This window comes from Theropithecus gelada, chromosome 6 (assembly GCF_003255815.1).
Source record: "Theropithecus gelada isolate Dixy chromosome 6, Tgel_1.0, whole genome shotgun sequence".
Lineage (NCBI taxonomy): Eukaryota > Metazoa > Chordata > Mammalia > Primates > Cercopithecidae > Theropithecus > Theropithecus gelada.
This window is the reverse complement of record NC_037673.1, coordinates 129,524,818-129,536,092: the sequence shown is the minus strand read 5'-3', so window position 1 is coordinate 129,536,092 and position 11,275 is coordinate 129,524,818. Positions and strand designations below refer to the sequence as shown.

General features: G+C 42.9%; 1 pseudogene across 1 annotated transcript; it reads left to right on the top strand.

The window, feature by feature from the left end:
* The first annotated feature begins 263 nt into the window (after positions 1-263).
* Positions 264-2,646, top strand: LOC112626190 (annotated as a pseudogene). Its single transcript, XR_003119838.1, has 2 exons — positions 264-1,376; positions 1,624-2,646. The product of XR_003119838.1 is annotated as an E3 ubiquitin-protein ligase ARIH2-like (transcript).
* Positions 2,647-11,275: the final 8,629 nt, after the last annotated feature.

The following is an 11,275-nucleotide window of genomic DNA, read 5'->3' as shown; positions in this document are numbered from 1 at the left end:
CCCGCCACCTCCACCGCCGCTTCTCCCCAGTGTGGTACCTCTGACCCGGCCTGACCTGGTCTGGCTTGTCTGGGCTCAGTAGCCTCGAGGGCGCAGCTCCCGATGGAAATCCTATTACGTAGAATACTTGGGTGACAGATGCCTGAGAGATCTCCAAGAATTACAGAAGACAAAAATACTAATGCACTTGAAAAAGCGGTAGTTTTGTGGGGAGGGGGAAAAAGCAACTGCTTTCCTGATCTGTAACTTGGCTGGATGCTAAGATGTCGGTGGACATGAATAGCCAAGGGTCTGACAGCAATGAAGAGGACTGTGACCCAAATTGTTAGGAAGAGGAAGAAGAAGAGGATGAAGACCCTGGGGACATAGAGGACTATTACGTGGGAGTAGCCAGTGATGTGGAGCAGCAGGGGGCTGATGCCTTTGATCCCGAGGAGTACCAGTTCACCTGCTTCACCTGCAAGGAATCTGAGAGTGCCCTCAATGAGCACATGACCATCTTAGCTTCTGTCCTAAAGGTATCTCATTCAGTTGCTAAACTTATATTAGTTAATTTCTACTGGCAAGTTTCAGAGATATTGGACAGATTCAAGTCCAATTCTGCTCAACTGCTTGTTGAGGCTCGAGTTCAGCCTAATCCATCAAAACATGTTTCCACATCCCATCCCCCTCACCACTGTGCAGTGTGTATGCAGTTTGTGCGAAAGGAAAACCTACTCTCTCTGGCCTGTCAGCACCAGTTTTGCTGCAGCTGCTGGGAGCAGCACTGCTCAGTTCTCATCAAGGACGGCGTGGGCGTGGGAGTCTCTCATATGGCTTAGGACTGTCCACTCCATTAACCAGAGGACTTTGTTTCCATTGCTTCCCAATGAAGAATTGAGAAAGAAATACAGGCGCTACTTCTTCAGGGACTATGTGGAGAGTCATTACCAGCTCCAGCTGTGCCCTGGTGCAGACTGCCCCATGGTTATTTGGGTACAGGAGCCTAGAGCTTGCCGAGTACAGTGCAATCGGTGCAACGAGGTCTTCTGTTTCAAGTGTCATCAGATGTATCATGCACCCACAGACACGCCACAATCCGGAAATGGCTCACAAAGTGTGCAGACAACTCTGAAACAGCCAACTACATTAGTGCCCACACTAAAGACTGTCCCAAGTGCAACATCTGCATTGAGAAGAATGGAGGCTGCAATCACATGCACTGCTCCAAATGTAAACATGACTTCTGCTGGATGTGTCTAGGAGATTGGAAGACTCATGGCAGTGAATACTATGAGTGCAGTCGTTACAAGGAGAATTCTGACATTGTGAACCAGAGCCAACAAGCCCAGGCGAGGGAGGCCCTCAAGAAGTACTTATTCTACTTGGAGAGGTGGGAAAAACCACAACAAAAGCTTGCAGCTTGAGGCACAGACATACCAGTGGATTCACGAGAAGATTCAGGAGAGGGTCATGAACAATCTGGGGACGTGGATCGACTGGCAGTACCTACAGAATGCTGCCAAGTTCTTGGCCAAGTGTCGATACACCGTGCAATACACGTACCCATATGCATATTACATGGAGTCCGGACCCAGGAAGAAGCTGTTTGAATACCAGCAGGCTCAGCTGGAGGCTGAGATCGAAAACCTCTCACGGAAAGTGGAGCGTGCAGACAGCTATGACAGAGGGGACTTGGAGAACCAGATGCATATAGCAGAGCAGCGGAGGAGAACCCTGCTGAAAGATTTCCATGACACCTAAGTTGGGATGTGGATGTGCCGGAGTGAGGAAGATGTGGCTGCAAGGTCTCCCGGCTGCCATACTGCATGCCGCAGGCTCTGCCTTTCATGACCCCAGGCGACAGCCAGGGCCCCACTCCTGAGAGACACTGGCAACACCTCTTAGTTGATCTCTGTTTTCTTCTCTTTTCACTTTCTGTTTCTGCCAGAGTAGAGGCCATATTGAACTGGCCTCTTTTCAGGACTTTTATTTCCCCCTGGATGGTTGTTGGGAGGGAGGGAAAGTGTTTTCTGAATGGCTATTAATAGTACTAGATCATTACAACTTATGTAATTTTCAAAGGTTGTACAATTATACAAAAAAAAAAAAAGGCAAACTATAGGATAACACAGAGCCCTTTTTGAAAATAACTTGGCGTTGGAGTGTTTTACCCTCTAGCTGTTTTACTTAGAATGTAACATATGCTGCCTACCCACCTCAAAATGTCTGTACTGCAAGAGGGCCCTGGGCCTCTGTTTCCAGATTCACATTTGTCTGGCCAGAGTTGGAATCCCAAAAGAAGAGCATAGGTGGCAGATGGTAGGGAATTGAACTGGCCTGTGCAATGGGCACGGAGCACAAGGAGTCACAGCATGCCTCCTGCCTTACCGTGGCAATACGGGGACAGTCCAGAGGATGGCCTTCTTGCCACGGGGTGGTGTTGTCTCTGGTGGTGCTGCATGTCTGTGGCTTACCTTTATTCTTGAAACTGAGGTTTACCTGGATCTGACTACTGAGGCTAGAGCCCACAGCAACATGAGGGTGGGCCTGTGGCCCCCCAAACTAGGGGCTGTAGGTTCATCACAGTGTTTCCTTTTGTCTCCTAAAGATAGGGATCTACTTTTGAAGGGAATTGTTCCTCCCAAATAAATTTGTTTTACCTTGGTAAAAAAAAAAAAAAAAAAGAAAAGAAAAGGAAAAAGAAAAAAAAGAAACCCCATCTCTACTAAAAACACAAAAAACATTAGCCGGGCATGGTGGCAGGTACCCATAGTCCCAGCTACTCGGGAGGCTGAGGCAGGAGAATGAAATGAACCCAGGAGGTGGAGGTTGCAGTGAGCCGAGATCACGCCACTGCAACAGAGCGAGACTCCATCAAAAAAAGAAAAGAAAAGAGACGAGACGAGATGAGGCATAACACTTATTGGATTGAGAGCATTAGATGACTTCAGTAAAAGCAGAGAGGAGCTAAGTAAATTAATTCAAAAATAATAAAACAGGCTGGGCGCAGTGGCTCACGCCTGTAATCCCATCACTTTGGGAGACTGAGATGGGTGGATTACTTGAGGCCAGGAGTTGGAGACAAGCCTGGCCAACATGGTGAAATCCGTCTCTACTAAAAATACAAAAGTTAGCCAGGCATCGTGGCGCATGCCTATAATCCCAGCGACTAGGGAGGCTGAGGCAGGAGAATTGCTTGAACCCAGGAGGCGGAGGTTGCAGAGAACCTAGATCACGCAACTGCACTGCAGCCTGGGTAACACAGCGAGACACCGTCTCAAAATAAAATAAATAAAATAAAAAATAAATAAATGAAACAGATAAAGGGAAGACTTAAAAATTATGAGACACTTCACTGTTATTTGCTAACGAATTTGAAGATCTCAATGACAAGAATTTCTGTGGGAAAATATAAATTCTCAAAATTGACCCTATAAGGCTTTTTAAGACCAATAATCAAGAAAAAAGTTGAAGATGTTACCAAATATTTACTTCCGCAAAAGACTCTAGTTCCAGATGTTGAATTAGCTTTCAAGAACTGCTAATTTTTGTCATATAAACTGTTCTACCACATTGAAAAAAGATGCACAGTCATCGAGTTTATGTGATGAAATGATCATAACTGTTACACCACAATCTGACAGGAATAGGCAAAAAAAAAAAATCCCATGGATCCTCCTCACTTAGGAAAATAGCTGTAATAATCCTAAATAAAATACCAGAAATAGAATTCAACAGACTATTAAAAGAATAATACAGAGCAATAAAGTAAGGTTTATCCCAGGATTGCAAAAATGGTTTAGCATTAGGAAATTATTCATATCAGGGCATCAAGCTTTCTAATGATAGCCTTCTGCTTAGACTCTTGTTAAATTCAACATCCATTTCTCATGAAAATTCTAAAAACTGGGAATAGAATGTTGCTTGCTGAACATCATAAAGTATATACTGTATAAAGAATTTATCTGGCCAGGCACCGAGGCTCATGCCTGTAATCCCAACACTTTGGGAGGCTGAGGTGGGTGGGCCACCTGAGGTCAGGAGTTTGAGACCAGCCTGGACAACAATGGTGAAACCCCATCTCTACTAAAAATACAGAAATTAGCAGGGTGTGGTGGCAGGCACCTGTAATCCCAGCTATTCGGAAGACTGAGGGAGGAGAATCGCTTCAACCCAAGAGGCAGAGGTTGTAGTAAGCTGAGATCATGCCACTGCACTCCACCCTGGGTGACACAGCGAGACTCCAACTCAGGAAAAAAAAAAAAAAGAACTTATCTTCTGTGAGGATACTGCTTACATCAAGTGAGTGTGTATTTAATTATGACACTAACAATGGCAGGGAAAAAATTTTATATATAATTTTTCCTTTAGTTATTCTAAGGTACATTTGTTTCACATTTGCCATCATTGCAATAAGAATATCTTTCAGTCAATGTGTATGGTTAATATTAAGTAGCTTTTTCCTCTCCCCACTCCACCCTCCAAAAGCTGTTATTAAGTTGGTGCATCTTATAAGCAATAGCTTAATTTGAGAAAATAAGACATATCTCAAATGAACAACTCACATCACACATACCAAAACAACACTGTAGTTTTGAAATTAAAATCAGGAAAACACAAGGATGTTCATCACCACCACTATTATCAAACACTGTTCAGAAAGGCCTGATCAATACAGTAACATAAAAATAATACTTGGGGCGCGCCCAAGATGGCCGAATAGAAACAGCTCCAGCCTCCAGCTCCCAGCATGAGCAACACAGAAGACAGGTGATTTCTGCATTTTCAACTGAGGTACCAGGTTCATCGCACTGGGGTGTGTTGGACAGTTGGCACTGGTCTAGGAGTGCAGCCCAACCAGTGAGAGCTGAAGCAGGGCGAGGCATCGCCTCACCTGTGAAGCACAAGGGGGAAGGGAATTCCTTTTCCTAGCCAAAGGAAATTGAGACTCAAAACACCTGGAAAATCGGGGAACTCCCACCCTAATACTACACTTTACCAAGGGTCTTAGCAAATGGCACACCAGGAGATTATATCCCACACCTGGTCCAGAGGGTCCCACGCCCACGGAGCCTCCCTCATTGCTAGCACAGCAGCCTGAGATCTAACTGCAAGGTGGCAGCGAGGCTTGGGGAGGGGTGCCCACCATTGCTGAGGCTTAAGTAGGTAAACAAAGCCGCCGGGAAGCTCGAATTGGGTGGAGCCCACCACAGCTCAAGGAAGCCAGCCTGCCTCTGTAGACTCCTACTCTGGGGACAGGGCATAGCTAAACGAAAAGCAGCAGAAACCTCAGCAGAGGTAAATGCCCCTGTCTGACAGCTTTGAAGAGAGCCGTGGATCTCCCAGCATGGGAGTTGAGATCTGAGAATGACAGACTGCCTGCTCAAGTGGGTCCCTGGCCCCTGAGTAGCCTAACTGGGAGACATCCCCCACTAGGGGCAGACTGACACCTCACACAGTGGGGTACACCCCTGAGATGAAGCTTCCAGAGCAAGAATCAGACAGCAACACTCACTGTTCAGCAATATTCTATCTTGTGCAGCCTCCGCTGCTGATACCCAGGCAAACAGGGTCTGGAGTGGACCTCAAGCAAACTCCAACAGACCTACAGCTGAGGGTCCTGATTGTTAGAAGGAAAACTAACAAAGAGAAAGGACACCCACACCAAAACCCCATCAGTACGTCACCATCATCAAAGACCAAAGGCAGATAAAGCCTCAAAGATGGGGAAAAAGCAGTGCAGAAAAGCTGAAAATTCAAAAGATCAGAGCGCATCTCCCCCTCCAAAGGAACGCAGCTCATCGCCAGCAACGGAACAAAGTTGGATGGAGAATGACCTTGACGAGTTGAGAGAAGGCGGCTTCGGTCGATCAAACTTCTCAGAGCTAAAGGAGGAACTATGTAACCAGCGCAAAGAAACTAAAAACTTGAAAAAAGAATGGATGCATGGATAACTAGAATAATCAATGCAGAGAAGACCTTAAAAGAACTGATAGAGATGAAAACCATAACACGAGAACTACGTGACAAATGCACAAGCTTCAGTAACCTGTCAGGCCTCTGAGCCCAAGCCAAGCCATCGCATCCCCTGTGACTTGCACATATACCCCCAGATGGCCTGAAGTAACTGAAGAATCACAAAAGAAGTGAAAATGCCCTGCCCCGCCTTAACTGATGACATTCCACCAAAAAAGAAGTGAAAATGGCCGGTCCTTGCCTTAAGTGATGACATTACCTTGTGAAATTCCTTTTTCTGGCTCATCCTGGCTCAAAAAGCTCCCCCACTGAGCACCTTGTGACTCCTACTCCTGTGCGCCAGAGAACAACCCCACTTTGACTGGAATTTTCCTTTACCTACCCAAATCCTATAAAACGGCCCCACCCTTATCTCCCTTCACTGACTCTCTTTTCGGACTCAGCCCACCTGCACCCAGGTGAAATAAACATGTTGCTCACAGAAAGCCTGTTTGGTGGTCTCTTCACATGGACACGCATGACATAACCAACTTGATCAACTGGAAGAAAGAGTATCAGCGATTGAAGATCAAATGAATGAAATGAAGTGAGAAGAGAAGTGTAGAGAAAAAAGAGTAAAAAGAAATGAACAAAGCCTCCAACAAATATGGGATTATGTGAAAAGACCAAATCTATGTCTGATTGGTGTGCCTGAAAGTGACAGGGAAAATGGAACCAAGTTGGAAAACACTCTGCAGGATATCATCCAGGAGAACTTCCCCAACCTAGTAAGGCAGGCCAACATTCAAATTCAGGAAATACAGAGAACACCACAAAGATACTCCTCAAGAAGAGCAACTCCAAGACACATAATTCTCAGATTCACCAAAATTGAAATGAAGGAAAAAATGTTAAGGGCAGCCAGAGAGAAAGGTCGGGTTACACACAAAGGGAAGCCATCAGACTCACAGCAGATCTCTCGGCAGAAAATCTCCCATCCAGAAGAGAGTGGGGGCCAATATTCAACATTCTTAAAGAATTTTTGACCCAGAATTTCATATCCAGCCAAACTAATATTCATAAGTAAAGGAGAAATAAAATCCTTTAGAGACAAGCAAATGCTTAGAGATTTTGTCACCACCAGGCCTGCCCTACAAGAGATCCTGAAGGAAGCACTAAACATGGAAAGGAACAACAGGTATCAGCCATTGCAAAAACATGTCAAAATGTACAGTCCACCGCTGCTAGGAAGAAACTACATCAACTAGCAAGCAAAATAGCCAGCTAATATCATAATGACAGGATCGAGTTCACACATAACAATATTAACCTTAAATGCAAATGGACTAAATGGTCCAATTAAAAGACACAGACTGGCAAACTGGATAAAGAGTCAAGACCCATCAGTTTGCTGTATTCAGGAGACCCATCTCACATGCAGACACACACACAGGCTCAAAATAAAGGGATGGAGGAAGATCTACAAGCAAATGGAAAACAAAACAAAAGCAGGAGTTGCAATCCTAGTCTCTGATAAAACAGACTTTAAACCATCAAAGATCAAAAGAGACAAAGAAGGCCATTACATAATGGTAAATGGATCAATTCATCAGGAAGAGCTAACTATCCTAAATATATATGCACCCAATACAGGAGCACCCAGATTCATAAAGCAAGTCCTTAGAGACTTACAAAGAGACTTAGACTCCCATACAATAATAATGGGAGACTTTAACACTCCACTGTCAACATTAGACAGATCAACGAGACAGAAAGTTAACAAGGATATCCAGGAATTGAACTCAGCTCTGCACCAAGCGGACCTAATAGACATCTACAGAACTCTCCACCCCAAATCAATAGAATACACATCACACTTATTCCAAAACTGACCACATAGTTGGAAGTAAAGCACTCCTCAGCAAATGTAAAAGAACAGAAAGAACAGAAATTATAACAAACTGTCTCTCAGACCACAGTGCAATCAAACTAGAACTCAGGACTAAGAAACTCAATCAAAACCACTCAACTACATGGAAACAGAACAACCTGCTCCTGAATGACTACTGGGTACATAATGAAATGAAGGCAGAAATAAAGATGTTCTTTGAAACCAATGAGAACAAAGATACAACATACCAGAATCTCTGGGACACATTTAAAGCAGTGTGTGGAGGGAAATTTATAGCACTAAATGCCCACAAGAGAAAGCTGGAAAGATCTAAAATTGACACCCTAACATCACAATTAAAAGAACCAGAGAAGCAAGAGCAAACACATTCAAAAGCTAGCAGAAGGCAAGAAATAACTAAGATCAGAGCAGAATTGAAGGAGATAGAGACACAAAAAACCCTCCAAAAAATCAATGAATCCAGGAGCTGGTTTTTTGAAAAGATCAACAAAATTGATAGACTGCCAGCAAGACTAATAAAGAATAAAAGAGAGAAGAATCAAACAGATGCAATAAAAAATGATAAACGGGATATCACCACTGACCCCACAGGAATACAAACTACCATCAGAAAATACTATAAACACCTCTACACAAATAAACTAGAAAACCTAGAGGAAATGAATAAATTCCTGGATACATACACTCTCCCAAGACTAAACCAGGAAGAAGTTGAATCCCTGAATAGACAGTAGACCAATAGTAGGCTCTGAAATTGAGGCAATAATTAATAGCCTACCAACCAAAAAAAGTCTAGGACCAGACGGATTCACAGCCAAATTCTACCAGAGGTACAAGGAGGAGTTGGTACCATTCCTTCTGAAGCTATTCCAATCAATAGAAAAAAAGGGAATCCTCCCTAACTCATTTTACGAGGCCAATATCATCCTGACACCAAAGCCTGACAGAGATACAACAAAAAAAAAGAGAATTTTAGAACAACATCCCTGATGAACATCAATGCAAAACTCCTCAATAAAATACTGGCAAACCAAATCCAGCAGCACATCAAAAAGCATATCCACCATGATCAAGTGGGCTTCATCCCTGGGATGCAAGGCTGGCTCAACATATGCAAATCAATAAATGTAATCCAGCATGTAAACAGAACCAAAGACAAAAACCACATGATTATCTCAATAGATGCAGAAAAGGCCTTTGACAAAATTCAACAGACCTTCATGCTAAAAACTCTCAATAAATTCGGTATTGATGGAATGTATCTCAAAATAATAAGAGCTATTTATGAAAAACCCACAGCCAATATCATACTGAATGGGCAAAAACTGGAAGCATTCCCCTTGAAAACTGGCACAAGACAGGGATGCCCTCTCTCAACACTCCTATTCAACATAGTGTTGGAAGTTCTGGCTAGGGCAATCAGGCAAGAGAAAGAAATAAAGGGTATTCAATTAGGAAAAGAAGAACTCAAATTGTCCCTGTTTGCAGATGACATGATTGCATATTTAGAAAACCCCATCGTCTCAGCCCCAAATCTCCCTAAGCTGATAAGCAACTTCAGCAAAGTCTCAGGATACAAAATTAATGTGCAAAAATCACAAGCATTCTTACGCACCAGTAACAGACAAACAGAGAGCCAAATCATGAATGAACTCCCATTTACAATAGCTTCAAAGAGAATAAAATACCTAGGAATCCAACTTACAAGGGATATGAAGGACCTCTTCAAGGAGAACTACAAACCACTGCTCAGTGAAATAAAAGAGGACACAAACAAATGGAAGAACATACCATGCTCATGGATAGGAAGAATCAATATTGTGAAAATGGCCATACTGCCCAAGGTAATTTATAGATTCAATGCCATCCCCATCAAGCTACCAATGAGTTTCTTCACAGAATTGGAAAAAACTGCTTTAAACTTCATATGGAACCAAAAAAGACCCTGCATTGCCAAGACAATCCTAAGCCAAAAGAACAAAGCTTAAGGTAGGCATCACACTACCTGACTTCAAACTATACTACAAGGCTACAGTAACCAAAACAGCATTGTACCGGTACCAAAACAGAGATATAGACCAATGGAGCAGAACAGAGCCTTCAGAAATAATACCACACATCTACAGCCATCTGATCTTTGACAAAGCTGAGAGAAACAAGAAATGGGAAAAGGATTCCCTATTTAATAAATGGTGCTGGGAAAATTGGCTAGCCATAAGTAGAAAGCTGAAACTGGATCCTTTCCTTACTCCTTATAAGAAAATTAATTCAAGATGGATTAGAGACTTAAATGTTAGACCTAAAACCATAAAAACCCTAGAAGAAAACCTAGGTAGTACCATTCAGGACATAGGCATGGGCAAGGACTTCATGTCTAAAACACCAAAAGCAATGGCAACAAAAGCCAAAATTGACAAATGGGATCTAATTAAACTAAAGAGTTTCGGCACAGCAAAAGAAACTACCATCAAAGCAAACAGGCAACCTACAGAATGGGAGAAAATTTTTGCAATCTACTCATCTGACAAAGGGCTAATATCCAGAACCTATAAAGAACTCAAACAAATTTACAAGAAAAAAACAAACAACCCCATCAAAAAGTGGGCAAAGGATATGAACAGACACTTCTCAAAATAAGACATTTATGCAGCCAACAGACACATGAAAAAGTGCTCATCATCACTCACCATCAGAAAAATGCAAATCAAAACCACAATGAGATACCATCTCACACCAGTTAGAATGGCAATCATTAAAAAGTCAGGAAACAACAGGTGCTGGAGAGGATGTGGAGAAATAGGAACACTTTTACACTGTTGGTGGGACTGTAAACTAGTTCAACCATTGTGGAAAACAGTGTGGTGATTTCTCAAGGACCTAGAACTAGAAATACCATTTGACCCAGCCATCCCATTACTGGGGATATACCCAGAGGATTATAAGTCATGCTGCTATAAAGTCACATGCACACGTATGTTTATTGTGACACTATTCACAATAGCAAAGACGTGGAATCAACCCAAATGTCCATCAGTGACAGACTGGATTAAGGAAATTGGCACATATACACCATGGAATACTATGCAGCCATAAAAAAGGATGAGTTCGTGTCCTTTGTAGCGACATGGATGCAGCTGGAAACCATCACTCTCAGGAAACTATCGCAAGAACGGAGAACCAAATACTGCATGTTCTCACTCATAGGTGGGAATTGAACAATGAGATTACTTGGATACGGGAAGGGGATCATCACACATGGGGTCCTATTGTGGGTGGGGGGTAGGAATAGCATTAGGAGATATACCTAATGTAAATGACGAGTTAATGGGTGCAGCACACCAACATGGCACATACATATATATGTAACAAACCTGCACGTTGTGCACATGTACCCTAGAACTTAAAGTATAATGTAAAAAATAATAC